This window comes from Lepus europaeus, chromosome 7 (assembly GCF_033115175.1).
Source record: "Lepus europaeus isolate LE1 chromosome 7, mLepTim1.pri, whole genome shotgun sequence".
In the NCBI taxonomy this organism is placed as follows: domain Eukaryota; kingdom Metazoa; phylum Chordata; class Mammalia; order Lagomorpha; family Leporidae; genus Lepus; species Lepus europaeus.
Window position 1 is genome coordinate 79,762,687 of NC_084833.1, and position 27,564 is coordinate 79,790,250.

Below are 27,564 nucleotides of genomic sequence, written 5' to 3' on the forward strand. Positions count from 1 at the left end.
TGCTCCCCACGTAGGATATCTGTCCTTAATGTGTTTTACTATGAAACTGAAAAACACTACTAGTCGAACAATACCCTATACCTGTGTGTTTGTGTGAGGGCAGCCTGTTGAAATCCTTGCTTAGTATATACTAAGTTGATCTTCAGTATATGAAGGTAATTGAAAACGAAACTCAATGAAGGGCAGGATGGGAAAGGGAGTGGGAGAGGGGAGGGCCACTGGAGGGAGGGAGGAAGGTTGAAAAAATAACTATATAACAAACAAACAAAAAAAGAACTTATTACTTTACCATTTTAGTATATTTTATGTTCTACTTAAAACTATTGGTTGAACTCTGTAATTAATACACAATTATTCTTAGGTGTTCAAATTTAACTGAAAAGTGATCTCTGTTAAATCAACAACAGGAGTCACTGCGCTCTTACTCCTCATGTAGGATCTCTGTCCTTAATGTGTTGTACATTGTGAATTAATGCTATAACTAGTACTCAAATAGTATTTTACACTTTGTTTATCTGTGTGGGTTCAAACTGTTGAAATCTTTACTTAATATATGCTAAATTGATCTTCTATATATAAAGATAATTGAAAATTAAAAAAAATAAAATAAAGTATTAGTGCTTAACAAATATTGTCGAATTGATTTTCATTTTGTTTAATACATATAATTATAATACATATAAACTGTTAACATGCTAGAATGCCTACTGCTAAAAATCTTCCTTTTCTTTGACATCATCCAAAAGTATGTGTGATTCCCACATTGCTACATGACCAAATATTTGATTTTCCACAGCTAAATACCTCTGTTTGATAGGTGACATAACTATATTTAACATGTGAGTAACTTAGAGATATATAAAACATGTTAATAAAGTATTTTTGCTATATTTCAGTTTGAATATTTCAGTTTGAATATTTCATGTGAATTTTCTTTTGTCATGATGCTCTGCCAAAATGAACTTATATTTTTCTACATATTGGGTGGAAATTTTAAATTCAATATTTTATTCTTGCTTAAAATTAGTTGTCCAGTAAAATATGAGGAAAGCAATGGAGCTATTAAGCTGTTAAGCTGTTAAGCACACTGGGGCTCATGCTATGGCACAGTGGGCAAAGCCACTGCCTGCAGAGCCAGCATCCCACATGGGCACCAGTTAACAACCCAACTGCTTCTCTTCAATCCATATCTCTGCTAATGGGCTGGGAAAAGCAGTGGAAGATGGCCCATGTGCTTGGGCCCCTGCAACAAGGTGGGAGATCCAGATTATGCTCCTGGCTCCTGACTTCAGCTGGGCTCAGTGCTTGCTGTTGCAGCCATCTGCAGAGAGAACCAGCAGATGGAAAACCTGTGTGTGTGTGTTTGCGTCTGTCTGTATGACAGTCTCTCATTCTCCCCCTCTCTGTAACAATGACTTTCAAATAAATAAATAATTTTTTTTAAAGAAAGAAATAAAAGCAGGGATATCAGGTTACGTGTTATAGAGATTTATGTTGGGGGGAATTCCATTTACTCTGAAATTATCAGTAGTGGAAACTAGCTTTCAGAAACACTGAAACTCAGGCTCCTTATGATATCTTTTTCACATAGGGACACCATAGAAAAGAATATTCAAAAATTATATATATATATATATATGTTTTAAATATTTATTTGGATTTCCTAGGTGCCTGCTAAGTTCTATACATCATTTCATGTTTTAATTTATGTGAAGTCATTTTGATACAGACTATTATTGTCTTCATCTTCACATTATTTAATAAGGAAACAGAACCTTTAGCAAGTTCAATAACTTGCTCCAAAGGGTGGAACAAGTGGTGGAGTTTGGGCCGGCGCCACGGCTCAATAGGTGAATCCTCCGCCTGTGGCGCCGGCACACCGGGTTCTAGTCCCGGTTGGGGCGCTGGATTCTGTCCTGGTTGCTCCTCTTCCAGGCCAGCTCTCTGCTGTGGCCCGGAAAGGCAGTGGAGGATGGCCCAAGTTCTTGGGCTCTGCACCCCATGGGAGACCAGGAGAAGCACCTGGCTCCTGGCTTTGGATCAGCGCGGTGTGCCAGCTGCAGCGTGCCGGCTGCAGTGGCCATTAGAGTGTGAACCAACAGTAAAGGAAGACCTTTCTCTCTGTCTCTCTCTCTCACTATCCACTCTGCCTGTCAAAAAAAAAAAAAAAAAAAAAAAGTGGTGGAGCTTGGAGGCAGACCTGGGCAAACCCAACTTATGGTCTGAGGTCTGTGCCTGATTCTTTACGTGCCTTGTTAATTATTCAGCTATGCTCCTTGGTTGACCCTGAGGAATCAGGCTTGCTCAACTAAATAAATCTGACCAAAGAGGGCTTCATGGGTGTTGCTTTGAGAAGAAGTAGAAAAAGAGTACTGACTTGATTTGGACATTTCCTCTTTAAGATTTCAATGTGCATCAAACCAGTGTTATCAATTTAGTAAATAACAATACATGATGCACAGCATAACTTAAATGTCACATAAACAATAAGTATATTTTTAGAATAAGTGTGTCTTTTGCAATATTTGACACATATTAATATTTTAAAAGTATCCCCTGGGTATCCCATACTTTGCTTGGCAGCCCTGAATCAAAATGAATCTGTACAATTTGTAACAGGATGTGAACTCCAGTGGTTAGAAAGACTATTTAAGAAATATAAAATAGTAGGAACTGTCAATAATTACTTAGTTATACATTTGTGTGGGAGTCTTTGCTGCCTGTCGGAACCTCTATCAGGTTCTGCAGAAAGATCATAGTGGAAACAAATAAATAGACGAAATCTATGAATCCTGATGTTTAGTCAGATCAAAAAAATAGTTATATAAACCCTGATTTTTGTAAAAATCTTAGGGCATGAGAATTGGCCACAAAGTCAGAAGGAAAGATGTAAAATTTGAAGCACAATAGAAGATGATATTATACAAAGTACATGGAGCATGTTGATAGACAAATGCCTCATATATTAATGAGGCTGAGGCACAGGAGAAGGGCATTTCATTTGGAGTTTATCCACTGTGGTGGATGGTGCCTGAAGACAGTGGTTGATTGTACTGCTGTGACCAAATATAGTCCAACAACATTAATTACACTCCACCCCCTTCTCAAATCAAACAAGTACAGAATCCTACATCTGATTATATATATCAAGATTTGTAGAAAATAGGTTAAGATCAAGTGATTTACTAATTTATTGGGAGCAAATATTTAAAGAGATTTTTATTTTATGTGTCTGTTTTCAAAATAGAAACACGGACACCACAAGAAGAAAAATACAGTATAAGTTAGGGCTGGCATGGTGACCACAGAATGAAGAAACTTAAAATATCTGTATTAGTTTTCACTATTTCAATATGCAGTAAGATTACCACAAATGAAGAGACTTACTCCTATTTATTGTAATTTTAATGTCACTTTTTGAATCCCTTAATAGAATACTAATTCCAGGATGGCAGAGGCTTGTCTAATAAAACAGAAAGTTGTTGAACTTGTTGATTGACTCAACTGGAAATTTCTGTTGGTTTTAGCAATATCTGTTGTTATTCTCTAACAGGAATATTATGCTTTTTCCATCAGAGCTTAAAACAAACTACATTGATGGACTACTTACATTAATTTCTTTTTTTTTAAAGGAGTATTTTATTGACTTTCAAGGGAAGGCAGAGAATGTTATATCAAGCATAATGAAATTGCTGAACATCAAATCAGAGGTACATGAATATTTTCCTATTTGTTTCTCTAGAACAGAAATAAACATATAAAACCTAAATATTTCTATTAAACTAATTATTAAACATTATATGAATGCTAAAATGCTGTTTAATACATAGATATGCAATATAATTAATTGTGGCTATTTATGTGTGATAAATAAAAATATACTTTGTTATGTAGAATAATTACATTAATATTTTTTGTTGGATTACATTCAGTTAAAAATTAAACTAAAAATCACTTTTTAAAATAAAGGTACATCAATAGACTTTAAAAATATCTTTATCTTGAGGAAACTGTGAAAAGAAAAAGGAAAGATTATTTATTTTATTTCAATCCAGGTAATTAGTGATATAAGAAGCTGAAATGAAACTAGGCAAGAAGATGGACATTGGCTTACATATTAGAAAAATATCTGATTTAAAACTCTGTGTTAAGAAATCATAGAATTATGACTTGGAAGATTATATTTTGCATTTCTTGTTGATACAGATAAGCAATATAATTAAGTACATAGTATAATTAAAGATATTAAAATAATTAGATAGGATTATTATATCACTCAGATAACTATTTTACCTATAGCTCAGATTACAGGTAATTATCTTCTTTTTTAAACTTTTATTTAATAAATATAAATTTCCAAAGTCAGTTTATGGATTACAATGGCTTTCCCCCCCCATAACTTCCCTCCCACCTGCAACCCTCCCAGCTCCCACTCCCTCTCCCATTCCATTTGCATCAAGATTCATTTTCAATTATCTTTATATACAGAAGATCAATTTGGTGTATATTAAGTAAAGATTTCAACAGTTTGCATCCACACAGAAACACAAAGTGTAAAATACTGTTTCAATACTAGTCATAGCATTAATTCACATTGTACAACACATTAAGGACAGAGATCCTACATGAGGAGTAAGTGCACGGTGACTCCTGTTGTTGACTTAACAAATTGACACTCTTGTTTATGACATCAGTAATCACCCTAGGCTCTTGTCATGAGTAGCCAAGGCTATGGAAGCCTTTTGAGACTGCCGACTCTGATCTTATTTAGACAAGGTCAGTGGAAGTTCTCTCCTCTGTTCAGAGAAAGGTACCTCCTTCTTTGATGGCCCCGTTCTTTCCACTGTGATCTCACTCACAGAGATCTTTCATTTAGTTTTTTTTTTTTTCCTCCATGGGCTCTTCAGCCAGATCTGAATGCCTTACGGGCTGATTCTGAGGCCAGAGTGCTGTTTAGGACATCTGCCATTCTATGAGTCTGCTGTGTATCCCGCGTCCCGCGTTGCGTCGTTCTCTCCTTTTTGATTCTATCAGTTAGCATTAGCAGACACTAGTCTTGTTTATGTGATCCCTTTGACTCTTAGTCCTATCATTATGATCAATTCTGAACTGAAATTGATCACTTGGACTTTAGAGATGGCATTGGTACACGCCACCTTGATGGGATTGAATTGGAATCCCCTGGCATGTTTCTAACTCTACCATTTGGGGCAAGTCAGATTGAGGATGTCCCAAATTGTACATCTCCTCCCTCTCTTATTCCCATTCTTATATTTAACATAGATCACTTTTCATTTAAATTTAAACTTCATGCTGAGTGAAATAAGCCAGTCCCAAAGGGACAAATATCATATGTTCTCCCTGATGGTAGACAACTAACCGAGCACCAAAAAGGAAACCTGTTGAAGTGAAATGGACACTATGCGAAACAGTGACTTAATCAGCCCTTGTCCTGACTGTTGATGAACAACTTAGTACTTTATCCCTTTTAGTATTTTTTGTTCTACTTAATATATTGGTTGAACTCTGTAATTAATACTTACGTTAATTTCAATATGCTCATAGCCTGAAAATTTCATCTTAAGTGTCTGATGTGGCTACTCAATACCTGGATATATTATACAAGTACTTGAGAATTTCTCTGGTTACAAAGAAAATTAAATGATCACATAAAATATCCATTAATATACAGCCTATATTTTAAATTAAAAGTGGTAAAGAATGGTATTGTAAAAAAATAAAATATTGGAGTGCAAACAAAACTAATATAGTCTTGGAATTTTACAAGATCACTTTTCATATAAGTCCTGGTCTTTATACATATGTTTTTTCTCCCCAGGATGAGTTTTTCTCACTTTAAGAAAACTTATATAAAACCAGAATTTATAAGAGAGATGAATGAGTTATTGATTAAACCATTGCAAAAAATCTTGTTTTCAAGGATAAGTTCCATCTTTCCATTATGATTTCCATTCCCCAGTCATACTTATAAAAGTAAAGTAAGGGGCCAGTGCAGTGGCGCAGTAGGTTAATCCTCCCCCTGGTGCTGGCATCCCATATGGGTGCCAGTTCTAGTTTCAGATGCTCCTTTCCCAATCTAGCTCTCCGCTGTATGATTTACCAAACACAGATCTGAAAATGAATGTATATACGCATATGTACACAAGGACATGATATAATATCTACCTCATGAGATATTACTGTTAATTTTCCTTTTGATAGCTGAGGGAACTAAAAATAAGAACATATAAGTAATATTTCTCAATTACATAGATTTTTAAGTGCATAGCTAATAAATAGCAAAATTAATTTTGTCTAATCTGACTTCTAATTAAAATTGCTGAACCTTCTACCCTTTGTGTTATAGATAGTGCCCTTTCATAATTATTGCTTTTTAGTAATCTTTATAACTTAGAGTTTAAAAACACCTATATACACATAAATTATTCACAGTTGTGCAATTTTTTGCATTTTTCCTGTTTTCTTTACTGTTTGTATAAGAATTGTATAAGAATTTATTGAAGGTCTTGAAAATAGGTCTGCTTTACACTAATTAGTCTTCTAGAAGCATTAATTAGCAGTGTTGTTTAGTGAATTGGTATAAATAAATATGGGATAAGTGAACTGTAAGTAATTTTCTTCTAAATGTTATAATACTATTCAAAATACAATGCTTTTTATACAAGGATAAATACATTGACTCACTATTCAGCTCACCATGGCAATGATTCTCTGAGCACTTTGCATAAAAATAGTATTTTCAGCCATGTGCAGCTCTGCTGTTCTCAATGAAGCTAAAAATCTGGTAAAAGGTCAGGAATGCTTAGAAGTTATTTTGATTACTTGGCAAAAGTGAAATAGTTCATGGAGACAGTAGCATCAAACTCCAATGAAGTTTACTGGGGGAGGCATGGCAAAGATGACAGTGTATCATCAAGATTTTTTGAGGATTTCAACATTTGATATAGAATACCCCGGGTAGAAAAGAAAATCTATGCAGAGTTAAAAAAAAATCAGTTAAGTGTTAGACATTAATTGAAAAGCAAACAGGCTGGCGCCATGACTCACTAGGCTAATCCTCCACCTGCAGCACCGGCACTCCAAGTTCTACTCCCAGTTGGGGTGCTGGATTCTGTCCAGGTTGCTCCTCTTCCAGTCCAGCTCTCTGCTGTGGCCCGGAAAGGCAGTGGAGGATGGCCCAAGTGCTTGGGTCCTGCACCCACATGGGAGACCAGGAGAAGCACCTGGCTACTGGCTTCGGATTGGGTGAACCAATATAGGGAGGACTTTCTCTCTGTCTCTCTCTCTCTCCGTCTAATTCTACCTGTCAAAAAAAAAAAAAAAAAAACCAGTTTTGTTTTCTTTTTTGTGTAAGGATATATGAAAGTTTAGGGAAGATGATAAAACTACAATAATCAAATGAGTCAAAATTGAAGACAGAATTAAAAATATTTGCATTTTTGTAAAATACTACAATGGGAATATGACAAGCCATTTTCCAGTGAGAAAGTTGTATAATCAGATTTCTACTTTACGAAGTTAAGCCCAGATACAACACAGAGTACACATTGAAGAGAAAATATTTACAAGGAGAAGTTTTACAAGGCTCATGGAGTTTTAAGGTGTATACCTATTATTGGTTGATGGTCATATAATTTAGAATCCCACCATGTTTCCTGACTCATTATTATTTCTGATTATATTTATTTCACTTTACCCTCAAATCCATGTTTTAAGCATCATCAAAGAGTGTCTGGCTTTTGGGTAACTTAAAAATTATATTCGAATATAGACATAAGGTTGGTTAGGTATTACTCTATGGATCCAGCAATGCTGAGGTTCTATCCTGACATAATTTCTCTATTTGAATTTACTCAAGTAGGAGATATTGGCAAAAAAAATCTAATCAAATGAGAATAAAATACTATTTCATTAATAGCTGAACTGATAGTCAGTAGTCCCTTGTACAGAGATTTATTATTGAGGAACTGAAAAATGTAACTTGGAGCTAAATAAAGCTTCCTCTCCCCTCTGCTTGCCAAGTTACTGTCCCCTTCACAAATTGCAGATCAGTTCTTATGTCCAGCCAACTAATTGCAAGAAAAGACATATTGGAAGAGAAAAGGAAAAAGAACTCCTTGCTTTAACCTGCTTCTCTCCCCATACTTATCTAATATTTAAGTTACAGTGACACCATTCATTACATCCCAGTATGATTCAATCAATGGTTCAGTGTCTTGAGCTCTCTTGAAAGGAAAATAAGTGAGTAGGGGGAAAAGGGGAGGGACAGAAGCATGGGGAGAGAGGATGAATGTTACTTTCTTCTACTGTTGTCACAGCAATATACCAAAGCTTACTATGATCAAGGTCCCCAGAGAACCAATATGATATATTTTGTACACACACACTCATACACACACACAAGCACACATAATACTTCAATAACATATATATATATATATATATATATATATATATATATGTTATTAGATTGGAAAGGAGAAAGGAGAAGAGAAAGATTTATTACAAGAAATTGACTTGTGCAATGATGAAGTTTAAGGCTTAAAAATAGCAGTCTACATATGGCAGAGCCAGCTAAGTGTAGTTTCAGGGTGAATGAATGTAGGTTTGGTACCCAAGAAGAGTCAGTAGACAGGAAGAGATCCATGTCCCAGCTTAAGGAAGTCAAACAGGAAGATTTATTTCTCATGGAACTTCTGTGTTCTATTGAGTTCCTCAATTTGTTGAAGATCCACCTTTAATTAGGTTGGTGATCTACTTTACTTCATTTGTCAATTCACACCCTACCAGACACTACTAGAGTAATGGATCCAGATGATAATGAAACTGAGTCCCATCATGAAAAACAGTGACCCAGCAGATCACACCATGAGACATTGATTGTTGTAATACTCTCCATGTGCATATCAGATTTAAGTGAAAGGAGAAAATGCATTTCTAGAAATAAATTCTGAATTATTTTTCAGGTCTTGACGTGATCTTTATAGTTTCTACATTTCTGACATCAACAACCATTTCCTAAAGATCACCTATCTGTCACTACTTAGTTAGTGGAGAAAATAGAAGCAGATAACACTTCACTGACAGTGGTAAAGAAAAATTGATCTATGAAATTCCATCCTAGAACTATTGCACTCAGTCAAAAATAATTTAAACTAAGTGACTCAAATATACCAAAATATGTTGAATGTTTTCCTTTATAGTGCAAAAAAGCTGCACTGATTTCATAAGCATTCAAGCAGAGTCAAAGAAAACTTGAGGTTTTTAACACAAGAGTCACTAAAATCAGACTGGAAATGCATCTGTCGGTCCATCTTTTCTGGCTGCTGCATTATCATTAGAAAGCTTCATGGACCCTAGTGTTGCAAGAAATGACTTTGTGATTTTGGCACAACAGGGTATTTCCCAAAGTTTCAGTCTCCACTTAATCATTTCCTATTTTGTACATTTACTGATAATCCAAAGCCCAAAAAATCGCTTCATCAGGAATGCGTAAATAGATTTCTGGATTCAGGAATTATCTGTAAGGAGAACTTAAGAGTGATCAATTTGTGTACAATGGTTCCTCTTTTTCTGTTATAGTAGCATTTATACTTAAACTAAGAGTTCTAATATTTTTTTCCTTCAGAAGCAGTGACTCACTTATTTCATTTGCAAGATATCTGCATGCAAAGAAGGATGTTAGGGATAAAGCAATAAATATAGGCTTTGACAGTTCAACCACTTCACTTACAGGTGAGAAAACTTCTGCTCATGTCAAAAATATTAATCCGGAGTTATACTATTGCTTAGTTAGCACTAGAACTTGAATAATTTCATTTTCTTCAAGTCAATTTCAATTTCCAAGAAAAGCTCAAAAAGATCAATACAGCTGGACTCACAGCATCAACATTACCCAGTAACATTGTGAAAGTGCACATTCTCAAAATCAACTTAGAAACTCTGAGAATAGTGTAAGGCCACCACAAAACACACCAATCACCAGAGTCAGTAAAAGGGCTTATTGATGGGGAAACCCAACAGACTGGAGGGAGATGGTGGAAAATGGGAAGCTAGGCCAGAAAACAGGTCTTGTTTTAGATTTACAGGGGTGAGGGAATTGGAACAGCCAATGCTGTTAGAGTGGGGGTGGAGTAGTGGCTTATGGTTGGGCGATTTGGTCACCTGACTCCTTGTAATCCAGGTTGAGTTCTGTAGAAGCCAAGATGGCATCCAGGGCTTGAGATGGTGCTTTAGATAAGATGGCACCATTTCACTATCAAATGATACCTGTCATACTTGATAAATAATAGAGAAAACACAGCAAGTATAAGTGGCTTGCCCAAAATCATTTAAAATCAGTAATAGTGGACCAAATCATATGTTACCTGGTTATATTTGCTCTATAAACATGTTTACTTCCCCTTTTCTGAAGGCATTCATAATAAGGAAGAAACAGGGAAAGAACTGAAAAAGTCTTTAGGAAGCAAAATCAAGACATTTGTAGCTGATGAGTTGATAAAAGTGAAGAAAATTATGTCAGAATTATGGGAAGAATAACTTCCTTTGGGATAAACTTGAAGAAACAATTTTATGGATTTTGTTATTTGGTGATAGACAATATCTTAAATTTAAGAGAAGCTTGACAGACAACCAGGTGGAAAGCTTCAACAGGCAACCAGAAATGTCAGTCCCTTTCCATCATCATAATTTAAACTCTCACAAGCTCTCATCTGGAATAACACTCCAGCAGTTGTTCCTGATTCCGATTTTTATTTCATCTAATACTGTCTGTGTACACTTTTGTATTAATTTTCCCAAAGCACTATCTGATGAAATTATTTGCTGCTCAAATGCTTCCATCATATCCCCTCACTCATCATATCTCCTGCTCCCCCTCCCCCAAAAGGCAAATCACTAAGACCCTCATTCAAAACCCTCTGTAGTTTTGACTTTTTCCATTTCCTAGGAATATATCTTGCAATGCTCTCATATCATAGTTATAATGCAAATACATTTTTCTCTTATACAAAGTCTTCAGAAGAGCACAATCATGGGATGTAGCAATGGGTGTTGAAAAACAAAGTCCCTAGGGGTGGTAATGATGAGAAGACAAAGCAAATTCCAGTCTAGGATGGTTGATCACACCCATAATAGCTGTTTTTTAGCTTTCTGCTGATCTCCAATGGTACTCCAAAAACACTGTTGGCTAATCTGCTTCACATCCTGCTGCTTCATGGGATCAATCTGCCTCAGTTGTGGTGCACTTTTTGGTTTGTTTGCCATCCTTGCTTCAGTTGGAAGATTGGCAGGAAGAGTTTGCCCATGTCCTCAACCATTTGTTTTATAAGATATCGATAAAGCAGTACTTACATTAGGAATCATGCCCAGAAATTGATTCCTAGAATGTGTGATATTTTGCTGAGATACATATAAATGGGTGATATTCAGGCTGGCACATGTCTGGATCACAGAAGGCTGAAACACTTGCAGAGGAAGTTAAATGAAAAGAAATTTAATTGTGCATGTTAGCATTGAGTGGAACTAACATTACTGGAATTAGTTTCTCCACTCACATTGTGTGCAAACTGAGCATAGCTAGCTGATAGCCTTATCCAATGAATTATTTAATTGAGGATACTTATTCATTCATTTACAACTAAAACTTGTTGAATGTCTCTCATGTGTCAGAAGCAATGTTATGCAGTGATTTACTGAGGTAATTAAGACTAGTCTTCGTTTTCTCTAGATGAATTTCTGGGTAGAAAAAAATAGACTACAATTTGGTATGATATAGATGAAAGCAAGGAACTATACAAAATGCTATGTAGGCACAGACAGAAGAGAAATTAACTACATGGAGAAGTCAGAAAAGGACTCACAGAGAAGGCAGCATTTTAACTCAACCTTATGTAAATTAACAAGAGAAAGAGGGTGGTAAGTGACCATGAGAAGGGGAAGAGCAAAGCAAAGAAAAAAAGATGTTCCAGTCTGAGAGAACAATGGCACTAGGGTGAAAGCATATATAATTTTTTTTAACAACAACACTACTTTCCAGATACAAAAAGAACTTAATTCATCCCTGTTCAAACTGACATTTTAGGTGACTTGTTTTATCTTTCTTCATCCCTGCTTTCTCTTTCTCTATCTCTCTCTTCCCCAACACATATGGTTTAAAAAGCCTTACAAATCAAATTCTAATCTACCTTCTGAATTCTATATTTTTCCTTACATATTTTGCAAATCCTAAGACACAGACTCAAGCCATGTTTTTCTAAGCATAAATGACTCCTCTTTCCTTTCTGAATTAATGGAGATGAGGATAGAGAATCTTTTATACTTCATTACCCTTACTGTATTTTCATCCTGCCTTTTTTGACTTGCTCTAATTGGTAAATTCTGAACACTCCGAAGAGCATATCTCCTGGCCTCTACACAGTCCACCACTAGGCAAAGCAGCTGTTTCCTCTGAGCATAATTTGTGACACAATTGTCAAAAATCAATTTGTTATAAATATATTAATTAATTTCAAGATTCCTATTTACATTTTAAAAAGATTTATTTATTTACTTGAAAGTCAGAGTTACACACAGAGAGAAGGAGAGGCTAAGACAAAGAGAGAGGTCTTCCACCCGAGCTGCACCTATCCAAAACCAGGAGCCAAGAGCTTCCTCCAGGTCTCCCACGCAGGTGCAGGGGCCCAAGGACGTATGCTATCTTCTACTGCTTTCCCAGGCCACAGCAGAGAGCTGAATTGGAAGTGGAGCAGCTGGGACTTGAACTGATGCCCATATGGGATGCCAGCACTGCAGGCAGCGGCTTTACCCACTGTGCCATAGCGCTGGCCCCTCTATTTACTTTTTGTTGTTTTAAATGTCCCTCCTCACCCCAGTACCTCATAGACTTGATGAGTTTAGTGGCAATCTTTGTACAGGATATGCCTTTGAAACTAAGTCAATTGATGTGTTCTTGCTCTTTCCTGTCTCCTTGGACTAAGCCTCAAGGCAAGCCAGAAGTGACAGCTTGCTCCCTACTGTGTCAGTTTTCATAACACAGAGACAGCCCTTGGACATACACCTTTTACATTTCCAGCTATGTCTCATAACTCTCCCAAGGATACTATGGACATCTAATTTCCCAAAATTTTGTCATAATTGTTACCCATTGCTTTCGGAAATTATAGAGCAAACAATGTCTGCTATTTATTGTTTTATATTTTGCTTATTACTTATTTTACTTGAAGGAGGGAGAGAGAGGAGAGAGAGAGAGACATTTCCTATCCACTGGTTCACTTTGCAAATGGCTGCCAACCCAGGGTTATGCCCAATAAAGGCTAGACCTAAGCAAGGAGTCAGAAATTCAATCCAGGTCTCTCATGTTAGTGACAGGGACTGAAATGCATGAACCATCACTGCTGCCTCTTCAGTGTGCATTAGTGAGAAGCTGTAATGGAATACAGAACTGGGACTTAAATCCAGCCACCCCAATATGGAACGAGGACATCCTAATCAGTGGCTTACCCATTGAACAAAATGTGTGCCCTTCTGCTAATTAATTTCATTTTTTAATTTATTTATTTGAAAGTCAGAGTTACACAGAGAGAGAAGGAGAGGCAGAGAGAGAGAGAGAGAGAGAGAGAGGTCTTCTGTCTGCTGGTCAACTCCCCAATTGGCCACAAATGCCAGAGCTACACCAATCCGAAGCCAGGAGCCAGGAGTTTCTTTCCAGTCTCCTGTGCATGTGCAGGGGTGCAAGGACTTAGCCCATCATCTACTGCCTTCCCAGGCCATAGCAGAGAGCTGGATCAGAAGTGGAGCAGCCCGGACTCAAACCGGCACCCATATTATATGCCAACACTGCAAGCAGTGGTTTACCTGCTATGCCACAGCACCAGCCCCTCTGCTAATTAATTTTGAATAAACAACCCTAGGTAAAAGATCTTTAGTGCTCGGTGAGCACATAAATAAAATAAAAGCAGCCTTTATTTATTTATTTAGGTGGAAAATTATAAGAATGTAAAACAATGAAAATTCTGTGAAAATGAAGTTTTTTGTTTGTTTGTTTGTTTTGACAGGCAGAGTGGATAGTGAGAGAGAGACAGAGAGAAAGGTCTTCCTTTTTGCCACTGGTTCACCCTCCAATTGCCGCTGCAGCCGGCGCATCTCGCTGATCCGAAGCCAGGAGTCAGGTCTCCCATGCGGGTGCAGGGCCCAAGCACTTGGGCCATCCTCCACTGCCTTCCCGGGCCATAGCAGAGAGTTGGCCTGGAAGAGGGGCAACCGGGATAAAATTCGGTGCCCAGACCGGGACTAGACCCTGGTGTGCCGGCGCCGCAAGGCGGAGGATTAGCCTTTTAAGCCACAGCGCCGGCCAAAAATGAAGTTTTGAAAGAGGTAAAACACCATTTGCTCCATCTGGAGACCAATATCCTGTTGGGTTTTATTAAGATGGTGGGTTGGGGGTGGCACTGTGGCATAGTGCATAAAGCTGCTGCCTGCAGTACCAAAATCCCAAATGGGTGCTAGTTCAAGTTCTGATTGCTCCACTTCCAACCCAGCTTTCTGCTATGGCCTGGGAAAGCCTTAGAAGACAGTCCATGTCTTTTGGACCCTGCACCCATGAGGGAAACCCAGAGGAAGCTCCTGGCTCCTGCCTTCAAGATCGACCCAGCTCTGGCCTGTGCAGCCATTTGGAGAGTGAACCAGAGGATGGAACATCTCTCTCTCTTTCTATCTCTCTGCCTGTGCCTCTCTGTAACTCTTCTTTATATACATAAATTCAAATAAATTAAAAAATGGCTTGCAATGACATATTTGTTTGAGCATTAGCATTGTAATTTCTGTGAAAAAAGCTACTAGAATTTTGGTGAGAATTGCATTGAATCTGCAGATGACTCTGGGTAGTATTGCTTTCTTAACAATGTTCAATATTTCTATCCATGAATACGAAATATATTGCTTACTTAGGTCTTTTTAATGCGTTTGATTTTATTCCTCCAATTTATTTATTTAATTTAAACAGTACACATCTTCCATAATCTTTACTAAGTTGTCCTTAAATAATTATTTTATATGTTATTGTAAAGCAATTGGTTTCCAAATTTTCTTTTATAGAGTTCATTGCTAGTGTATAAAAATATAGCTGATTTTGTGTACTTGTATTGGTCTTCTACTCTGTAAAATTCCTAAATTATTTATTAATTCTAGTAGCTTTCATCTGAATTTTTGTCATATATATATACACACAAACACTTATACACACACAAATATATATATATATATATATATAATTACATAATATGTGACTTTTTTTTCTAATGGCTCTAGCTAGAACTTCTAGACCATTCCTAAATAGCAGTAGTAAAAGTTGGCATTCTCATTTTTTACCTGATAGTAGTTTCAAAGTTTCCAGTCCTTTACCATTGACAGTGATATTATCTGTGGGTCCTTTATAAATTCTCTTTATCCTGTTAAAGTATTTTCTATTTTCAGTTTGTGACAGTTCTCATCATCAAAATGTGTTAGATTTTATTAATTTTTTCTCAGTATCCATTGGGATGATTATGTGGTTTTGTCTTTCATTTTATTATTATAAAGTATTACATTGATTGATTTTCTTATTTTAAACCACTTTGCATTCTTAAGACAAATCTCACTAGGCTAAAGTGAATAATGTTTCTAGTGTGTTGGTGGATTCAATTTGCTAACAATCTGTTGAGGAATCTTGCAAAAATAGCACAAGAGCTATTGGACTGTAATTTTATTTTCCTGTGATGTCTTCACATGGCTTTGATATCAAATATTTTATAGAATGATATAGGAATTATTTTATCCTCTTTATTATTTGAGAAGTTTGAGAACTGCTGCCATTACTTCTTTAAATGTTCAATATAATTCAGGCCTATTATTTCTTGAACAATTTTTTAATTGCTCTTTCAATATTGATTGTTACAGGTCTTCTGTAATGTTCTATATCTTCTTAAGTAACCAGTGTGCTCAAGGAATTTGTTTCTTTTAAATTATCTAATTTATGACATATACTTATTCATCATATTTTCTTTATATATTTTTTGATTTTGAAAGGTCAGTATTAATGTTTCAAATTTATTTTCTAAGTTTGGATCTTTGCATTGTGTCTTTTTAGTTTTTATTATTCTAGCTAAATGATGCTCAATGTTGTAGATCTTCTCAATGTACTTACTTCTAGTTCCATTGATTTTTCTCCATTGTTTTTCTATTCTTTTTTTTTTCTTTCTTTCTTTTTTTTGACAGGCAGAGTGGACAGTGAGAGAGAGAGAGACAGAGAGAAAGGTCTTCCTTTTTCCGTTGGTTCACCCTGCAACGGACGCTGCGGCCGGCGCAACCTGCTGATCCGAAGCCAGGAGCCAGGTGCTTCTCCTGGTCTCCCATGTGGGTGCAGGGCCCAGGAACTTGGGCCATCCTCCACTGCACTCCCAGGCCACAGTAGAGAGCTGGATTGGAAGAGGAGCAACCGGGACAGAATCCGGCGCCCTGACCAGTACTAGAACTCGGTATGCTGGCGCCGCAGGTGGAGGATTAGCCTATTGAACCGTGGCACCAGCCTTGTTTTTCTATTCTATAGTGGGATCACTTCTCCTCTAATACTGATATTTTCCTTACCTTTGGGTTTATTTTAATGTGAAACTTTAACTTTTAAATTTAGATTATTGATTCAAGATCTTCCTTTCTCTTTTCATTCCTCTGAGCACTGTTTTGTTGCATCCCATCCCATAAGCTTTGTTATGCTGTGTTTCCATCTTCATTTGTCTTTAAATAGTTTTTTTTTTTTTCTTTTTCCCTCATGGTTCCTTCTCGGGTGGCTCTGCTAAGTAAGATTCTGAACTTTCAAGTTTTCCATTTTTTAAAAATATTTTATTTATTTATTTGAGAGGTAGAGTTACAGACAATGATTGGAAGAGACAAAGAGAAGGGTCTTCCATCTGATGACTCACTCCCCAAATGGCTGCAATGGCTGGAACTGCGCTGATTTGAAGTCAGGAGCCAGGAGCTTCTTTCCAGTCTCCCATGTGGGTGCAGGATCCCAAGGACTTAGGCCATTTTCTACTACTTTCCCAGGCCATAGCAGAGAGCTGGATTGGAAGAGGAGCAGCCAGGGTGAGGAGCAGCCAGGGTTAAAACCAGCACCCATATGGTATGCTGGCGCCATAGGCGAAGGATTAACCTACTGTGCCGTGGCTCCAGCCCCAAGTTTTCCATTATATTTCTAATCTCTAACTCATCCTGATGTGGTTGGAGAAGACATTTTGTATAATATTTATATTTATAAACATATTGAGACTTGTTTGGTGACTTAAATACATTATATTCTGGAGAATGTCTCATGTAAACTTGATAATATTGTATATTCTATTTTTATTGGGTGGAATGTATTACCTATGTTTGCTAGATTTGATTCAATTATTTCTTTATGAAGTATTTTATTCCCTTACTTAATATTTACCTGAGTGGTACATCCATTATTTACTGTGGAGTACTCACCTATTTTTTCTGCAACTATCTATTTCTCCCTTTAAACATGTCTATGTTTCTTCAAATATTTTGAGGGTGTTATATTAAATGTATTAATATGTATAATTTGTATATTCTTTTCCCTTGTTGAATATTTGATGTGATATCATACTGTGATGGTTAATTTTCTGTGCCAAAATTGTTGGTGTTTTGGGGTAAAATTAACATTTGCATTGGTGAACTTTGGGTAAAGATTTTCCTCCACAATGTTATAAACTTCATCAAATCAGTTAAAGATCTGCACAGAACAAAGGACTGGACTCCTAAGCAAGAGGGCATCCTCCAGTTGGCTGACTTTGCACATCCTCTGCACCATTGGTACCTGGCTCTTCAGACTACTAGCTTTCTGACTGGAATTACATTATCATCCAAAGTCCATATTTACCATATGTTTTTTTGTTTGTTTGTTTGTTTGTTTTTGTTTTTTTTTTTTTTGGACAGGCAGAGTGGACAGTAGAGGGAGACAGAAAGAAAGGTCTTTCTTTTTGTCGTTGGTTCACCCTCCAATGGCCGCCGCGGTAAGCGCTGCGGCCGGCGCACCGCACTGTTCCGATGGCAGGAGCCAGGTGCTTATCCTGGTCTCCCATGTGGTGCAGGGCCCAAGGACTTGGGCCATCCTCCACTGCACTTCCTGGCCACAGGAGAGAGCTGGCCTGGAAGAGGGGCAACCGGGACAGAATCCGGTGCCCTGACCGGGACTAGAACCCGGTGTGCCGGCGCCACAAGGCAGAGGATTAGCCTACTGAGCTGCGGCGCTGGCTCATATTTACCATATGTTTCACTCAGTATTTTGTATCTATATATGTGAACAAAGTTTAAGATATCAGGTCTTTCCTGACCCTGTGTAAGATCATGAATATGTACATCATATTAAATTCCTCCCAACTCATGTTTGTTTGTGAATGTCTAAAAAAAAAAAAAAAAAAAAAAAAACTTGTATCTCATTTAGGTCCCCTAGATGTTGTTTCGGCCACTGGGTTTTAAACAATGGTGGCCAGTCTGCTTGCTGGCACCATAACAATCAGAAGAGCAGTGCACAATCAGAACACAGGACCCTGATTTCGAGAAGACCAAAGTTCTATTACTTTTTCTATCAAGACATGCTACAGATGCAGCTGTAATTTTCACAGCTGCTCGCCAAGGGGATAAAGGATGAATGAATGACTATCATCATACTAATGGCTGAAATTAATAGTTTACAAACAATTTTTTACCTTATAAGCCACAACTGTTCAAATAAACTCTAGAGTTAAAAAATAGCCATTTTGAACATTTTCTGCTAGTTTTATTTGTGTACAGGTGGAGAGACACATCCCTTTTCTACCATCATCCTGATATCATTCTCTGTATATATATTCTTAAGGTTTGACTCTGTATTTTGTTTTTTTAAATTGTAATCTGTAACCAATAGTATAGGGTGTAGGCAAAAGGGAGACACTGGAACACAGGCAAGTTTCTTGAATAATTTACTGACTTGAAATTGTTTTCCAGAGAATGTTCCAGCCAAGTTTACCTTGCAATGCTGTATTCAGAAGGGACCAGGCCACTACAAATAAGGAACAGCAGAAAAAAAAAAAAAAAAAAAAAAAAAAAAACTGAGAAAAAAACAAAAAACAATACAGTTTGCTATTTTTAAACATAAAATATATGAACATGTATGTTACAAGCAACAAGCAGCAAGGGCACTTCCACTCCCCTTTTTATATATCCAAGATACATGTCTAGAACTTACCATTAGGCCCTAGCAAGCTAGTATGTGGGGGAAGCTGTGCCTGCAGGGAACTACTCGTTCCCACTGTCTTCATTATTTCTCACAAGCAAACAAAGCTTTCATCTGAGAAACTGCCACTTGAGGTTGATTATGTTGGCTAATTAATTGAAAATTGCTGTGGAGATAACGAAGATCAGCCAACTTTTCCTTCTTGTATTAATGGGGTGTTTATGTCCAAATGAATCAGAGTTTGGAAAATAGCATTTCCTTTCAGTTACTTAGGTTGGATTTCATTTTTTAAATTATTATTTTCAAAATTTACTTTCTTTTTTCTTCTTGGGATGTTCCAAAGTTATATACATCAGGTATTTTTTTTTTAATTTAAAGATGTATATACTTATTTACTTGAAAGGCAGAGTGACTGACAGAGAGAGAGGGAGAGGAGAGAGAGCTCTTCCATCTTTTGGTTCACTCTTGAAATGCTTGTGAGAGCTGGGGTTTGGGCTGGGCCAGGCTAAATCCAGGAGCCAGGAACTTCAGTCAGGTCTTCATTTTAATAGCACTTGATCCGTTATCTGTTGCCTCCAAGGTGAATTATCAGGAAACTGGGTTAGCAGGATCATCATATCCAGGATGTCTGGGCATGTCCTTTAAATTCTTATATTTATTCTTGTGTTTTTCTTTCATATCTGTTATTGATAAACCTTTACATTTAATAACATTGATATATGTTCTTTTACCTTATAGCCACATTTTATGACCTTTCTATAAAGCAAAGAAAATTATGTATATGTATATAAGTGAGACTTTGATGTTCTTTCACATATTTTCTTCTTCACAGTTTATTTCTTTTATGATATAGTTAGAGATGATTATTGAAATACGGTTCAGGGCAGGCATTTGATCTAATGATTAAGATGCAATTTGGAATACTTGTGTCCCAAATCAGAATATGTGCATCCAATACCAGCTCCCACTCCTGATTTCAGCTACTTGCTATTATGGATCCTGGAAAGCAGTGGTGAGGGCTTAAGTAGTTGAGTTCCTGCCACAAAGATGTGAGACTTGGATTGGTTTTTCCAGCTCCTGGCTTCAAGCTGAACTACTCCCAGCTGTTCCAGGTGTTTGGAGAGTGAACCATCAGAAGGGAGCTCAAACAAACAAACAAACAAAAAAACCAACATAAACAAATAAATTAACATACTTCCTCTGACCCTCAGGAATATCTTAGTTTAGAAGGATTTCTACCTGTAGCCTAAAGTTCTTCTAATGACCACCATCATCAAATACATGTTTCCTATTTCCCAAGATGCTGTAGCCATTTTAAGAGGCAATATTTCTTTCCTTGCACTGAGTACATTTCAGCTTTCCATAATCATTTTTCTTTATCTGCTTTTCACACAGCTTCCTTTACTCACTTGTACCTGGTTTGCACTTTTGTAGGTTTCTGTCATTAACAGAACACTTTCTTTTTTAAAATTTTTAGAGGTTTATTTATTTATTTATTTATATGGAAAGCAGAATTACAGAGAGAGAAGGGGAGAGAGAGAGAGAAAGAGAGAGAGAGAGAAGCTTCCATCCACTGGTTCAATCCCCAGATAGCCGCAATGGGGCCAGGGGCAAGGAGCCAAGAGCGTCATCATTATTGCAGAGGCCCAAGGACTTAGGCTATCTTACACTGCTTTTCCCAGGCACATTAGCAGGGAGCTGGATCCTAAGTGGAGCAAGTGAGGATTGAACTGGCGCCCATATCAGTTGCTGGTGTTGCAGTCAGAAGTTTTACCTCTATGCCACAGTGTTGGCCCCTAACACTTTCACATCACAAGATGATTTGGTGATCACCTTGTGTTTTTCAGCATATTTTGCTGAATTCCCAATATTCTTAATTCAAGCAATTAACAAGGTGTTCATTTACATGTAAACACTTCAAAAGTGGGAAGCTTTCTGTAGATATTAAGTATTTTATATTTTCTCCATATATTTTTAAAAGATTTATTTATGCATGTATGTATTGAAAAGAGGAGAGGGAGAGGGAGGAGGAGGGGGAGGGAAGAGGAAGGGGAGGGGCGGGAAGGGAGAGGGAGAGGGGGGTTTCTTCTCTTTGCTGGTTTATTCCCCCAACAGCCAGGCCACAGACAGGAACCAGGAGCATCATTTGGGTCTCCCACCTGGGTGTCAGAGATGCAAGCATGTGGGCTATCATCCATTGCTTTTCCCAGTTTCATTAGCAGGAAGCTGGATTGAAAGTGGAGCAGCTTAGATAGGAACTGACACCCAAATGGGATTCCTGCTTTGCAGGCAGCAGCTTTATCCACTATGCTGCATTGGCAGCTCTACACTCAAGATCTTTAAAGCACAGTTTTTTTTTTTTTAACACAATATTACACACAGTTTTAAAATTGAAAACTTGAAAATTATGTAATGTTATTTAATGAAACAGGAAATAGCTTATGAAATATTGCTAAGGGAAAACAAGTTTACAAAATCATATGTACAACATTCTCACAGTTTTATTAAATGTATGCAGGTCTTAAACAACAAACAAACTTGTTATCAGTAAAATGGTTTAAGACACAATGATTTTTATTTTTATTTAACTTTATTTCTTGAAAGTTTTACATTATTCATGTATTGCTCTTAAAAAACTGACAAATAACCTTAAGTAGGGAAACTGGAATTACTTGAGGGACAATTTTTAAAATAATGCCATAATGTACACTCTAAGAAAATAATGATATCCTGGGTAGAATGAGAAAACAGACCCCGTAGAGTCAATTTTTCACTTAATATTTCATCCTAAATCACAAGAGGCAGGGGAAAGGCATTAATTTTCATATTCAGATAGCCCCATGTATATTGTACATACACATTTCTGTAATGTAGAAGTGGTTATTAGGATGTGGAATTGGTTATATAAAACACGCTTCCATCATACCTGAAGCAGATATCTGTTTTCTCTTCCTGTTCTTGATACATTTATACTTCCTTTCATTTACGTGTATTCTTAAATGAAGTACATTTGGAATTATTGCTCAAAGGCACTTTTACCTTTAGGTATTGTTAAAAAAAATTAAAAACAGGCAGAGTAAGCACCAGATTGCAGATGCAGAGAAAAACTACATTAAAAAGCAACACATGTGATTATAGTGGGCTGTGCAAAAGGCTGCAGAAAAAATTCCATCTGGAGAATGGCAACCTGAAGATGATGTAGAAAGGGTGATCCCATGAGCTCAGCCCACTGTAAAATTTAAGACTTTAAAAGAGAAAGTCACATAAAAGAATAACCAGTTTAACAACAGAATCAAATAAAATGAGGGTGGTGTGTACATTTTCTAAAGTACTTGAAGAATTGACATTTTCTCCATAATTTGAAGAAAATCTCAAACTCCAGAAAACAACTTCAACATCTCTGTAGATCACTACACTTAGGGACAGTTCTACATGAACCTGTTAAGTAAAACAAGTTGTGATCTATGTGAAAATCTTAACAGAGTAGAAACAAAACAGAGCAGGGAACGATGTTTCAAAAATATTTGTAGATTATTTTTAAAGGAATGAGAATATCAGTAGAACTTTTTCAGCACAAACACTGAGCAGGATTTTCTTTTTTGGTGGGGTGGACAATTACAGTATTCAACAATGATCCCAACATACTGTGAAGGTAAACTCCTCATCCCATAAAGCAATCCTCCCTGTTCTGCAACTTTTATGATCTAACCCTATAGGCCAACCTCTAGCCCAAAGTTCAGTAGCTTCAGCATGAATTTTATCACACTTGTTAGAAATAAGTATTGGTTATTATAAAGGGACATGTTTTAAACAGTACTTTGGATGTTGCCTGTAGTATATTCAAGTCAATTTCCTGCTGGTTTCTAGTTTCAGAACAATTTCCTGGAGGCCAATTTTTTTTTAGCACTTTCCAGATACCATATCTTTGGACAAGGGAAGAAATAGAGGAGAATAATGGTACTTATTACAAGAGCAATCATGAATGCTTTGCTGCAATTGAGAAGCCTGGCATGAAACAAGACAATGATTCCATGAGAGTATGGTAAAGATTTATGTGTTGTTGAGGCTCTGGATAAAGTATTGGATGCAATATCATGGCATCTTTCACTGTCTTGTAAATTACATGATCTACCACATGAGCTCTCTGTCAGCACAACTTTTATTTATTGATCACAATGTCAGAAATGTCACATGAGGCAGAAAGTCATCTACAACAAATGATGATTACATTTTTTGAAAACGATACAAACATTAGCCCTTGGTGGCACTGTGATGCTATTTTGTTTCTCATTGAAGTTTCTGTCTTCACTTTTTAAGGAGATAAATAAGATCAATTTTGTCCTTTCTTCCCTCTGCTGCAACAACTAAGATAATTGTTTATTTCTTTCATTCTACTTCCCAGGTGTTCACAAGAGCTTGCAATCTACTTTCCATGCACAATGAGTTAGATTAAAATGGATTAGATTACATTCCTCCTGTATTGTAAGTACTACTTGGAAGTTAGAGAAAGTGTTGTGCTGGCTTCTCATCTTCAAAAACCAAAAAAATGTAGCATATCATAAACGAAGGGATATTTGGCTAGGAAACAGGCAAGCAGAGTTCTCCAGTCAGTTTTGGTAGGGATGCCCTGTGTAATTTACGATTCTCAAGCTTCTCTTAGATAAGCCATCTCCAAGGTCTATGATAGTCCTAAGATTTTTTATTCTAATTATTTTAACTAATTAATTAGAGAAGCAGATAGGCTGAGAGGGAGAGAGAAATGTATGAAACACAGAGACAGAGAGGGTAATTCAGAGAAAGAGAGATAGCTCCCAACTGGTAGTTTAATCTCCAAATGCCTGCTATAGCCATGACCTGGCAGAGGCCAGATTTGGGAGCCAGGAACCCAATAGATCAGGTTTTCCATGTGGATAACAGACACCAAATTACTTGAGCCGACATTGCTACCTCCTGGAATCTGTACTAGTAGGAAGCTAGAGTCAGTTATTGATACCAGGTATGGGGTTCAGGTTTCTTAATCAGTAGGCTATATGCCCACTCCTGAGTCAGATTTTAATTTATTTAAATATATTATGTATCAATATTGTAGATAAGGAAAATTTAGGTTTTTATTTTAGTGTCTGTTACAAGAATATTTTCATTCCCTTAAGTATTTTTTTCTGAGTAAAATCAAATTAAGTATGACATCTCCATTAGTTCTCTTGATAATAGGTAATAAGCCATAAAAAAACAGATGAACAGTTTTAAGTATTTGGATTTGACTTTAGAGTACACTTATCTTTTGATCTGTTGACACTACAAAAAGAAGAGGCAAAATTAAGTACTTCTTTCAGTAGGCTGACTTATTTTTACTTGGGATATGATATTGTTATGATTCAAAATAAATCTTTCATTATTTTACTTTAAAATATAAAAACAAAACAAAACTTCTCTATAATGGAGTAGCAGATCAGGAGCATGCCTAGGATACTCAGTTGCAAGAGGAGCCATCAGAGCACAACAGGAAAGGCACAGCCAAGTCCACAATTAGCATTCAGTGTACTTTGCTGCTTGTCCCAAACTTGAGTCCAGGTGATCTGCATTGACCACCAACTTCTGCTTAGGAAGTAAAAATTTCTTTTTTTTTTCTTTTTAAGATTTTTTTAATGTAAAATAATTTTTTATTAAACTTTTATTTAATGAATATAAATTTCCAAAGTATAGCTTATGGGTTACAATGGCTTCCCCCCTCCCACAACTTCCCTCCCGCCCGCAACCCTCCCCTTTCCCACTCCCTTTCCTAAATGAATGATCTCTGTGAGGAAGTAAAAATTTCTTAAAACAAGAAGATAACATGCTTCTTTTAAACATGCTCATACTTCCAATCTTCACCGTTATTTTTGAAGGGATTGATGAGTTATCCTACATCACCATATTTAAAACTAGAAGGAGTTTTAGTATTTGATGTTAGTACTCTTTAAAATGTGTAGCTGAAAGAAGTTTTAGCAGAAATGAGACTGTCTGTGTATCTAAGATTCTGAATTCTCTTGAAAGTCCCCTGATTTGAGTTGCTTCCCCTTAACTAACCAATGAAGAAAAGGGTCATATAAAAAGACAAATAAATAATTCCATTAATCAACCTTACTAGAGGAAAACACATATAAACTCAAGAAAACAGTTAGTTTTCGGAAGTATGGGACTTGCAAATCTCATTCCAGGACCCAGTCTGCTTCCTTGTGAATGCTCACAGCAAAAGTCAATAAATAAATAAGTCCTGTTATTATTCACGTTTCCCAGTTCTCCCTTTTCTTACTCTCTTTTAAATGCATTCACATAAAGCTTCAATTCACTGTCTCAACCCAACTGTTCTTACCAATCTGTATTTTGGTATGTAGGGCTAGTTCCCTGTATTCATCTGTTTTAGGCTGAACCATCTTTTGGTTCATGATATTTACTATTGTTAAGACTTGAATTGACAGCAATTGCAAATGATTTGCTATTTAACCCAGCAGGAGCATTTGATCTAGTTGCATCTCTTTGAAACACTATCTGGAATTGATTCTAAAGCACCACATTCTTTTTTGTTTTGCTCCTACTTCATGGTGTTCCTTCCCAATCTTTCTTACCACTTCCTCTCAGTCTCTCCAGTTTCTCCTCTTTGTATCTCAAGACACAATCTTTGGAGGAATCCTCTTTGTTATTTGCACATTCTGATTTTGTAAGTGATCTTACCTGTTCTTGGGACTGAAATTTCAATCTCTACGATTATGATTTCTCCGCCAACTCTTCACAGAGCTGAGATTTGGGGCCAGGCATTTGGCATAGTAGTTAAGATACCACTTGGTATATCCAATCCTATATTGGGTTGCCTGCCTGTTTCAAATCTTGACTTCTCTGCTTTGAAAATAACTCTCTGGTAAAGTACATCCCAAGATACAGTAGATTATGGCCCAAGTACTTGGATCCCCGTCACCCTTATGGGAAACCTAGACTGAATCCTAGGTTTTTGGCTTTGATATAATCTAGTCCTGGCTGTTGTGGGCATTTGGGGGAATGAATCAGCAGATGGATGATCTCCCTATCTATATCTCTCTATTTCTGTATCTTTGCTTTTAAATAAAATGAAAATAAACAAATTTTTCTATTATTTAAAAAGTTGCTATTTGTACATAAAACTGAAGACACTATTTGTATTTTGATATACCTCAAATTAACACATCCAAAACTGTACTTCTGACCTTGAACCTCACCCAAATTGCTAAACCCATTCTTTCTTTCACCAGTTTTTCACCTCAGATAATAAAACTCCCATCTGTCTAGTTTCTTAATTCAAAAAATTCTTAGTCATCCTCCACCTCTGTTTCTAATCTCTAACAACTTATATTCAACTCATCAGTAAATATCAGTGACTTGTTTTCAAATATACCTAAAGTATGATTCTGTTCTACCATCTTTTTTGCTTCTGTGTGGATGCAAGTTACTATGATCTCTACATAACTGCGATGCCTACATTGGTCTCCCTTCTTTGCTTGGTAGTGACTCATATTTCAGTAAGAGAACACCGTTCAGAGCCCTTCAAGGGCTTTTTTTTTTTTTTTTTTTTTTTTTTTTTTTTTTTTTTTTTTTGGACAGGCAGAGTGGACAGAGAGAGAGACAGAGAGAAAGGTCTTCCTTTTGCCGTTGGTTCACCCTCCAATGGCCGCCGCGGCCAGCGCACCGCGCTGATCCGAAGGCAGGAGCCAGGCGCTTCTCCTGGTTGTCTCACTCCTTTAAAAGTCTTAAACTTCTAGAAAGCCTATGTGGTATGACCCCTTTACCCTTCTGGAAGTCAACTCTTCAGTCACTCAGCTCCAGACACACATCATTACTGTTTGATTATCTAGACATCACATTCTCCAACTAAACAATTGAATCCCAAGCTTGGCAGGATATCAGAATCTTCTAGAGAACACTTATACTATGTTGACTTTAAACCAGTATATTCGTGATGTTCAGCCAATCTCTAAGTCTTTGCACTTAATAGCCACATGGTTTGTCCACTGTTATCCTTCAGATTTGGCTGAGAATCACCTCATAGCTGAACTTTCCTTAGCAAACCTATTCATTAGATTAGGAAACTGAGGAAAAGAAAAATTTATTTTAAAAATGGAAATTACTTACTATAATGACTCACAAACATGGCTGCACATTAGAATCGTCTTGTTGTAGTTGAAAATTTTCCTATTTCTTGACCATTGATGTTCTAAAATCAGATTTAACGATCTGGAATAGAGCGTATAAATACCATTTTAAATGTTCTCCAGATCATTCTAATA